Here is a 10,729-nt window from a genome sequence, read left to right as displayed (position 1 = left end):
ATTTAATTTCCCTTGCGTCTCTTGGCATTCTTATTGGCTATATAAACCAACACCACATTCCAGCAAACACATCTCTCATTTTCTCTCAAACTCATTTCATTTTTCACTCATCACAAACAGGGTTCACTTTAACTTAGTTCTGAACTATGACACTTTCACTATCAATTTGAGATGTCCTGAATGTCAGCAGGAATGACATGTCACTGCCATTCCTGATGATGTCTGGGACTCAGTTCCCCAAGAGGTCCTCACAGACCTCTTGTTCTTCTACATGGACTACCATCGCCATCTTGAGCATCTGGAAGAGGAACGGAGAGAAGCTCTCCGACAGCAGGAGCGTATTATTCGTCTTTCTTTTTGTTGAGAGTAGGAAGAAGAAATAATTTCTGCTATCTGTTTCTCTTCACCGTCAGCTTTGTCTGGCTTCTTAACTTAGGACTAAAGCTGTTGATGTTAGGATTTGTAGCTTAGGACAATCTTGTACTTTTAAGCTTGTAATTTAAATTTCAAGAAATGTATTTGCTCAATAAATTAATGAAATTTTATATTTATGCAAGATTTTATCTCTGAGTCGTTTGATATTCTGATAACATTTTAAATCCTGATACTAACCATATTCTGATGACCTTTTTAGCTCTGATACAAATCAAGTTCTGATTCTGACGTGGCAGTCTTTGTTTACTTGGTTTATTAATGGTCATTCTCTCATTGGTTATAATTTTACAAAATATAGGTAAGGCAGTAATAAAAAAATTTAAGTGGGAACAGTTTTAAAATTTAAAATAAAACTGAACAATCTTGATTAATGGGATTACTTGGTAAGTGTAACGGTTTTTCCTTGAAAAACTGCATGTGATAAGTAATGATTACTGAATACCCGTGCCCATTAATTATCTTTTACTGCTGCATGTCTGACAGGTGTCTCAACGGTTACTTTTTCTACCGTGTATAAGTAAAAGAGAGAAAAGATTGTAAAATCTTTTATTTACTTTCATATTTTATCTCTCTCTTTTTTACTTTTATTCTCTCTCATCTACTGACGATTTTTCATACAGACATTTTCTCAAACACCTTACAGGCAATTTTCTTTCTCACAAATTCTCATGGCACCCAAGGACATAATTTTTTATGGAGCTACGTTTGTTCCTAATAACTTCTCTGCTATTCTTAGAAAGTCAGAAGCACCCTCTGAACTTCACTTCATTCAGGACTTTCTTGCTAGTTCTGATATTGGGTATGCTCTGACTGAACCCGAAGCAGTCTCTGGTACTCAAGTACTGGAGTTCTGGAGAAGCGGTGTATATGATGATGGTGGTGCTCAAGGGTCCCCAAGTATTATTTTTTCATCAGGGGAGGATGAGTATGTTGTGACATTGTCTACGGTTCGCCAAGCACTGCAGCTACCTGAGAACTGTGTTTATTCTACTGTTGACGAGCCAGTTCTTCAAAACATGATGGCCAGTCTGGGATATGAAAGGACATTGGCAAAGCTGGGCCAATTGAAGAGATCTTTCATAAGGAGGGAATGGAGTTTCTTCTTTGATTGCATAACTAAAGCTTTTGCAAACAAATGTTCTAATTTTGATGCAATTCCCATATTCAGCCAACAAATCGGGTATGCTCTCATAAATCGAACTGATTTTGACTATGCAAGTGTTGTTTTAGGTTTTATTGGGGACAAAATGCATGAAGATAGATCTACTGTTTATTTTGCTAGAATCTGTCAGCTTATTTATAGTTTCTGTTGTGATAATAAGCCCCAAAGTTATGGTGAACTAATTTCATTATTCAGAATAGCTAAAAGAGCTTTTACTGACTTATTATCTACTGATAATAAGAAGGCTGTGTTAAGACCCCTCTTAATTCCTTTATCTGTCAAACAAGCCTCAATAACCTATGATCCTGTTAAGTATACTGCACTATATCCTGATGTTCAACCACCTGAACCTTATCCATCAGCACCTACCACCTCTACTCAACCACCACAAACTTCTCAACCTCAAACTTCAGATCCTACAGTGCAGCCTTCATCTTCCAAACCTAAGAGGACTAAGAAAGTACCTCAGACACAATAGAAGAGAAGGAGATTCATTCTGTGAGATGAATCAGATGCTGAGGAACAGGTTCCCGTATCAGAACCTGTTGTTCAAGAAGCTGAGAAGGTTTCTTCTCAGAAGGATGTTGATATTGGGAGTTCTAGGCCCCTAAAAAGGTTCAGAATTTGCTTGTGTTAAGAGATTTCCACATCAACAATTACTTCAAACATGGGATCTTTAGTATATTAAAGACTACTAGGTCAGTATCTAGCATAGTTATCCTCATTGGATTGAATAATCACAGAAACATTCATATCACTATCAGAGTTTAGAAATTCACATCAGACAACAATCAGTACTTAAGCAATTTTCAATTAAGCACAGAATACACAAAGATAGTAATATCTGTAAATACTGATCATAAAGTCTGATGCATCAGAATAAAAACTAAGCAGATTTAGAGAAAGAACCTGAAACCATTCCAAGTTCATTTACCAATCTTGTAAAAGTAGCTTCACACAGTGGTTTTGTGAAGATATCTGCTAGTTATTGATCTGTTGGAACAAAGTGCAATTCCATTGTACCTTCATTCACATGTTTCCTTATGAAGTGGTACCTAATGCTGATGTGCTTTGTCATTGAGTGTTGAACTGGATTACCTGTCATAGCAATAGTAATTTGATTATCACAGTAAATAGGGATTTTAAAATATGTTAACCCATAATCCAGTAACTGATTCTTCATCCAAAGAATCTGTGCACAACAGTTTCCTGCAGCAATGTACTCTGCTTCTGCAGTTGATGTGGAAATTGACTTTTGTTTCTTGCTAAACCAAGAAACCAATATGCCTCCAAGAAATTGGCAGCTTCCTGTCAATTTTGCATCCTCCAAATCTGCATCTGAGTAACCTATTAGTTTAAAGTCTGATTCTCTAGGATACCACAATCCCAGATCAGCTGTTCCCTTGAGATACTTGAAAATTCTTTTCACAGCTGTTAAGTGAGGTTCTCTTGGATCTGCTTGAAATCTTGCACAAAGACAGGTAGCATACATGATATCAGGTCTACTAGCAGTTAGATAGAGTAGTGAGGCAATCATACCTCTGTAATCAGTAATATCTATTGATATACCAGTATCATTATCCAATTTTGTTGCAATGGCCATGGGAGTGGATGCACTTGAACAATCTTGCATTCCAAATTTCTTCAACAAATTTCTGGTGTACTTGGTTTGACAAATAAAAATGCCTTCTTCATTCTGCTTGACTTGAAGGCCCAGAAAATAGTTAAGTTCCCCCATCATACTCATTTGATATCTTGACTGCATTAGTTTGGCAAATTTCTTGCAAAATATGTCATTTGTAGAACCAAAAATGATATCATCAACATATATCTGCACCAAAAGTAAGTCATTTCCATGGTTGAGGTAGAACAAAGTTTTGTCAATAGTTCCTCTGTTAAATCCACTTTCTAGAAGAAACTGAGCTAAAGTCTCATACCATGCTCTTGGAGTTTGCTTAAGGCCATAAAGTGTTTTATCAAGCCTGTAGACATGATTTGAAAATTTGGAATCTACAAAGCCTGGAGGTTGTTCAATATTTACTTCCTGTTTCAATTCTCCATTAAGAAAAACAGTTTTCACATCCATTTAAAAGACAGTAAACTTTTTATAAAAGGAGAGAAGTTGGTTAGGCCTGGCTATCCGGGCTGACCAACCCTATGCTGCTTGGTTTGTTTCCTTTTTTAAACAAAACTATATTTTATATCTCTTAGTTAGTAAACTTGAATGTTCATGTGTTTTATATAAACGAGATATGTGTGGATAAACATGACCGAATCCAAAGGTTTGTCCAACTTATTTGATAAACTCCCTCCGTCCCCCTCCCGCTCCACTGCTCCAGCCTCCAGCTCCTTAATAAAATTTTTGAACTGAGCTTGGTTCTTAACTACTCCTACTAGTTAACTTGATATAATAAACAAGAAAACGATAACCCTAATTCTTTTTATCTGTCTATCATCTATCATCTTCCGTGATCGCAGAGGTAAGTTGAGCGTATTTATGGAATTGTTGATTAAATGCTAATCTCTCTCTCTCTCTCACAGAGATTTTGGGTTATTGGCAGGGACTTAAATGAATTACTGGATGCCTATGAAAGGGGAAAAGTATTATTTGTATACCGGAAGAGGACCGTCTTCGGAGGCTCTGCATCTCGGTCGTCTTATTCCTTTTATGTTTACCCAGTAAGTTTGATTTTGGGTAATTTTGAGCTGCTTATATATCGTGATAATCATTCTTTCCATGGCAATGAAATATGTGAAATGCTGCTCGCAGATATTTGCAGGACGCATTCAAGGTTCCTCTTGTGATACAGCTCGCTGATGATGAGAAGTGCATGTGGAAAAATATTTCAGTAAAGATTGGCTCGTGAAAATGCTAAGGAAATCATAGCATGTGGCTTTGACATATCAAACACATTTATCTTTTCAGATTTTGATTACATCGGCGGGTGAGAAAACATATTTTGAAAAGAATCATTTACATTGCAAGTTTTTTTTTACTTAGCCCAAAAAATAGGTTTATGTACACAGTTTACTGTTGTTTTGCTCTTCCATCTCATATGAAACTATCTGGTTCAGTGCCTTATACAAGAACATGTAAAAAGGTATGTTTGTAAGATCATTTGGAACCCTGGAATTTGGGTTGATTTGTCTGTTTCGGTGTCCGGTTTTACTTTTCTTCATGAAAACTGTGCAGGTTGGAGGTATCTTTGGCTTCATTTGGAAAATCATATTTTCCCTCTGCTCAGGTTAATCAATTTCTAGTTAAAATCATTGAATCTGAGTCTAAATTTGTTTTAGCATTTTCAAAGTTTTGTCATCTTGTTTGTTTTTTCTTTGGCCTGATATTTAACCAACTCTTGGATTATGGTCTTTACAAACTATTATTATTAGTTTAAATTTTGCTAAATTTGCACAACCACAGGCAGTTCTGTCCTTTTCAAGCTCATTTCTGCACCTCTTCCCTGGAAATGACAGTCTTTGCTGCTTGATTCCATGTGCAATTGACCAGGTTATTCTGAATTATGCTGTTCATTGTATTTTTCTGCTTATTTTAGCTATGCCAGTACCGTTCTATCATTATAAGTCGGCCCTCACTAATTATCAACTCAGACAATAAAAGTTAGTTAAACACTTTTATATTGTTTTTATATGAACGGAATATATATTGTAATATGTATATTCATATATATAAAGAGTCTATTTTAGCACCAAATACAAATTTATACATAAATAAGGAATATTTTATTAGAAAAGAATATGCGACCACAAACTATATAAAAATACAAATCCAGTTAACAATAAGAAATCTAATATGCAATTACTTAGTAACGTTGATTTGATATTTAATATTTTGATATTTTGATCTCTTATCAACTAGTATTAATAAAGAGTATAGAATTATTCTCTCCGATTCCCCCATACTTTTTCCTGTCTTTGCCATACAGAAACGAGCAGGTGTCTTTTTCACCGGTGTGAATAATGCATACAACAAGATTGGTTTTGTAAGAGGTGTCTTAAAAGGCCAATACCCCACATAGACAATGTTACCTGTTTCATTTTCATCTACAGCAGCCTACAGCAGCCTCTGTTCCATTTTCATCTGTCAAAATCGTTCGTTTAGCCTCTAAAAATCAATGAACCAAACACACCAATTATGTACAATTATTAAGTATACCTGGACAACTCCCATGCAAGTTGTGTTTCTGTCTTTGCTATGAAAGATGAGAAATATAACCTTTGTGAAGTGTAGCATTTTCTAAGTACTGTATTGATTTATTCGAAAGAAACATATGCTTCTGAAGCTGTCATTTTTGGAGAAAAACCAGACTAAAACTATAGAAAGTCCCAATGTCTGTGCTAAGGATTATTCCTCCAACGATTAAGATATACTTCAAAAATCTTTGGACCCTTTTTTTAATTATTATTACCGAAACAACCTCTCGATCATCTCTTAAGGTAACGTCCGTTAACATCACATCCTCTGATATCCCACTTCTGATCGAGTGACTGAGCTAAACTTTAGAGGGAGAATGGGCAAACATTTTATTTAACATTTATAAATTATCAAAACATTAGTTAATATGAATAAAATTGATGTTAAAATAATCTTAATTGCCAATGTCTTATGTACAGTCAATTGCATCCACTCCACCTTTCAATATATTATCCACAATTTTGATGGTCAATTAATATTTTGAAAAGAGGGGGTGCTGGCAGATAATTGAGGGCCTTTATAATTTGTAAGCAGAGAGAGATAGAAATAACTAATAGGCATGTTGGTAATAAGAATCAATAAAATATTAAGAAAAGCTCATAAATAAAAACAGAATGGAACATAATTAAGAAATGTTGAGCGCGATGTGGTGTTTATCTCTTGTCGTCCCAGTTTCTAGATTCGATCTCGCTTGTCATCTGAATTTGTTAGAACAGATTGTCAATTGTAAGACGTACCTAATTAGTCAAAAAAAGAAATGTTCTTTATGCACATTATCAAGATCATATGATTTACAACAAAAAGAACCAATTCAACAACAAAAGAAGGCAGGACTGAAAATTTAGTAACAAAATATTATTAATACTCAGCTCTACACAGTTTTGCCTGAATACAGAAAACAGGCTGGAGCGCGGAGAAGATAGAGAGACTATGATAATATCATCTTGATCTAATACAACAAGTCTGACGAAATACTTGGAACCCTAGGAAGAGAAGTCATTCGCTGTGGCATCTTGTCTATATCAGTATGATCTTGACCAAGAACATCGGTGATTTGAAAAGCTTTTAAAGAAGACAGAGCTCCTTCATCAACTTCGAATGTTTGATCTGATGTTAAATATTGTAGACATGGAAACGCATCTGCACTGCATACCATTTTCTCCCCGTAGTAAAAACCTTGTAAACTAAGAGCCCTGAGATTGGACAAACTTTCCAAAGTGCGCATAGGATCTTTTTTGAAACCTGTTAAACGTAGATTTAACTCAATGACAGAATCTGGCAGCAAACTTAATTCTTCTGGATCTTTAATACTCCCAATCAACGTGACACGCTTGAGATGTTTGCAAGACCGAAGTGGCTGAATTGATGGAATACCATAGTATGTTGACACGAGTAATGTTCGCAGACTTGTTAAATTAGCTACGGAGTCTAAAGTGTAACCTTCTTCGTCTTCTGGTCCAATACCTATAATATAAAGTGTATGAAGATTGGTCCAATTGATGGTATCAACATGCATCCATTCTGCACAGGATATGGGATGTATAGTCTGGAGTTTTGTTTGGTTGCCACCAATATTCAGTTTTCCTTCAATTTCCAAAAGAATTAGATGCCTTATTTCCTTCCACTCGCATATCCCTTCAGGAAATTTGTACTAGGAACCGGAATAAAACGGGCCACAAAAAGTTTGCAACTTTTTTAGTCTGCCTATACTCGGAGGAATTGTTAAAACTTCTCCAGGAAAAGTACCACCCATTAAGCCTAAGAACTTCAGGAGAATTAAATCTCCTATTTCTTTAGGTATACCCTCTGAACTTCTGACACTCCTCAAGTCCAGCACTTTAAGATATTTAAATCTCGTGTAAATCAACTTCAATTCTTCTATTTCGGGTGTAGCAAATCTTCTTTTAGTTATTGCTAATGAGCGCAACGTTGAAGCCGCCGAATTAGGCCCAAATAGTTTCAAGTACTGACCAATTCCATTGTAAATGGCATGTCGTGACTGTCCTTGCAACAAACGGATGGGATTCGGATGTTTTTTACTTGAGTCAAAAATTCCCAATATCTTGTGTTCCATGGCCTTCTTTATGGCAAGATCACGTACGAGGTCATGTACCCGGCACATCAAAACTTGTCCTTCTGGAGAGAGTAATTGTATCTGAATCATATTACGATTAACAAGCTCATTTAGATAATCCTCAGCCACATCCTCCATGTCTACTCCATCTTCTTCGTCACCTTCCGATATGAATTCCTCTGCAATCCATAACAACTTTAACTCGGGAACTTCTATAGTATAGTCTTCCGGAAACCTTGCAAGGTACAGAAAACATTGTCTGGTTCGGAAAGACAAGTCATCATAACTCAAGTTTAGTAGTTCTTCAATCTCTGATGACTCGCCCTTCAATTTCCTCCAAAGACTGTCCTTCACATCAGACCAAAACGTGTAAGTCTTTTTTTGCAATAACAATCCACTCAGGATTACAATTGCAAGTGGTAAACCTCCACATTTACCTACCATCTCCTTGCCTAATATCTCCAGGTTTTTGGTTGGTTTAGTTCTCTTACAGAACAATTGCCAGCTCTCATCTGGTCTCAGAACACGGAGTTTATGAACAAAACATGTGTCATCTACACCCTCAGCCACTTTTTTGTTTCGTGTGGTTATAATGACTCTGCTACCATTCTTCTTTTCTGGAAACACGTTTTTAATCTTTTTCCAAACCTTTACATCCCAGATATCATCAATCACCACAAGATAATGATCAGCATTTAGCAGTATTTTTCGCAGGTGCCGCCGCAACTCAACCTCCTCCATATCTTTCAACGAATCTTGTTCACCTCCCCCGAAGGACTTTATTATCTTCCTCAGAACTTGTGATATGTCATAATCCTCGGAGACACAGACCCAAGCACGGGTTTTAAAGTGATTCAATTCGCTAGAGTGGTACAACTTACTAGCCAGTGTAGACTTCCCCAACCCACCCATTCCATGAATGGAAATCGATCTAAGGAAGGGATCCCCATTACCAAGTTGAGCCAACAATGTCTGAACATCATCCTCAAAACCAATCATATCATCCTCATGGTCAAATGAAGCTGCTCTTAAAAATGTTCTCTTTCTATGATGTACATGAGGAGTGTTTATGATTATGTCGTTGATACGGTATTCGTCTCTCCTACTCTTGATCCCGACGACTTTTTCTTTCAGTGCCTCAATTTCCTTACCGATATCAAAAAGATTGGCTTCTTTTTTGCAGATGCAGATAAAGCTCAGCATACGATCCAGAACACCACGTTGCTCACGAGCTGCATGTTGCTCTTGTTGGGCGCCAAACCTCTCCAGGATAATAAGAGCTTGATTCGCAACATTTTTGACGTCATCTATCCATAATTGGATGTGCGGCAAATTAAGTTGGGCTTCTGCTGCATTAACAGAAATGAGCAGGTATCCCAGTTCATTTTTGAGCCACTCTATACCATCTTTCACTCCAATCCTAATGTTAGCCTGTTTGATAACAAATTCATTAAGTTTTTCAATTGTAAAGGAAACAACGGCATCAACCATTCTTCTTTATCGAAAATACAGCAAAGTGTGGTTGCACTATATTTTAACTATGGTTTTTTCGAGTGAGGCAGGTAATTTAAGGGACTTGAAACAGTGATAAGAAAATAGGGTGGAGGGAGGTGGGGCTGATTTGTAAGTTCTGTTTAGGTAGAGTTTAACTTGTTCGGTAACAAATTCACCAAGTTTTTCAATTGTAAAGGATACAACGGCATCAACCATTCTTCTTTATCAAGAAAAGAGCAAAGTGTAGCTTGATGATTTAGATAAATGGGAGAGATCTGAAGGATATTTTCAGTATGGTTTTTTAGAGAGGCTGGTAATTTAGTTAAGGGACATGCATGAAATAAAACAAAGGGAATCTCCTTGAAGTAAGGCTAGATTGAAGTCCTTAATGATTTGTGAGTTTTGATTAGCTATAGTTTGGTATATATAGTGGTGATTAGTGAATTATTCAGGGATACATAAATGTCATTAACATTTTAGATAGAAGAAGGCCTGCATTGATTGATGCCCCATATGGTGCATTAACAAATTGCCCTTTCACATAATTTTCTTTCGTACAACAACCAGGTTCGTGTCTTTTGCATGATATTATCTTCTTAAGAAATTAGTTAGTAGTGGTGGTGCATTTACAAAATTGGATACAAACTTTTGAGCAAAAAATGAGGTGTCAATGTGGTGGATGGTTTTAATGAGTGTTATTTATATTAATATACAGGAACATTCCGATTAAAACTTGTCACGTGTCATGTTGTAAATTTTTGTAACTCTAGCATTTTCCTTAACAAATACTCATACTACATTTGATTAAGAGTACTTTTAGAAGTCCCAAAATAATTTTTTCAAATTTTCCTACAAAATGAGGTGTAACTTTTTTATTAATTATTTTCTGTTAAATGTAAAACACTGTTTTTTTTTCTTTTATCCATTATATCTCTGTATAACTTCATTTTAGCTATGAAAAAAAATAATTATAAATAGCTAATATTAGCTAATAACTTCATTTTGTTATCGGCTAATATTTTCATAACTAAAATAAAGTTAAGTTAGCTATGAAAATATTAGCTATAGGCCTATAGCTAATAACTTCATTTTGATTTGTGCTTTACATTTTTTTTAATTGGTAACTTCATTTTAAATAACTCAACTAACTTTACAAAATTATGAAAATATTAGCTATAGTAAATATATATATATTTTAAAGTATATGTCTTCATATTTTATTATAAAAAAATTATTCTAAATTTATTAATCAAAATATATTTATAAGAGTTCGTTGGGTTTTCGTGAGAAAAAAGAATATGATGGAAGTGCAAAAAAAATCTGATTAACTTTTTGAGGCTAATATTTTTTC

At 35.4% G+C, this 10,729-nt stretch overlaps 1 long non-coding RNA gene across 1 annotated transcript; it reads left to right on the top strand.

The window, feature by feature from the left end:
* The first annotated feature begins 3,773 nt into the window (after positions 1 to 3,773).
* Positions 3,774 to 10,211, top strand: LOC141721546 (uncharacterized). The gene is made up of 5 exons (XR_012574782.1): positions 3,774 to 4,077; positions 4,159 to 4,276; positions 4,368 to 4,842; positions 5,019 to 5,105; positions 9,068 to 10,211. It is a non-coding gene; the product is annotated as an uncharacterized LOC141721546 (long non-coding RNA).
* Positions 10,212 to 10,729: the final 518 nt, after the last annotated feature.

Source organism: Apium graveolens, chromosome 4, assembly GCF_009905375.1.
Source record: "Apium graveolens cultivar Ventura chromosome 4, ASM990537v1, whole genome shotgun sequence".
Lineage (NCBI taxonomy): Eukaryota > Viridiplantae > Streptophyta > Magnoliopsida > Apiales > Apiaceae > Apium > Apium graveolens.
The sequence above is the reverse complement of the archived record's forward strand: the minus strand, read 5'-3'. Positions and strand labels throughout refer to the sequence as shown.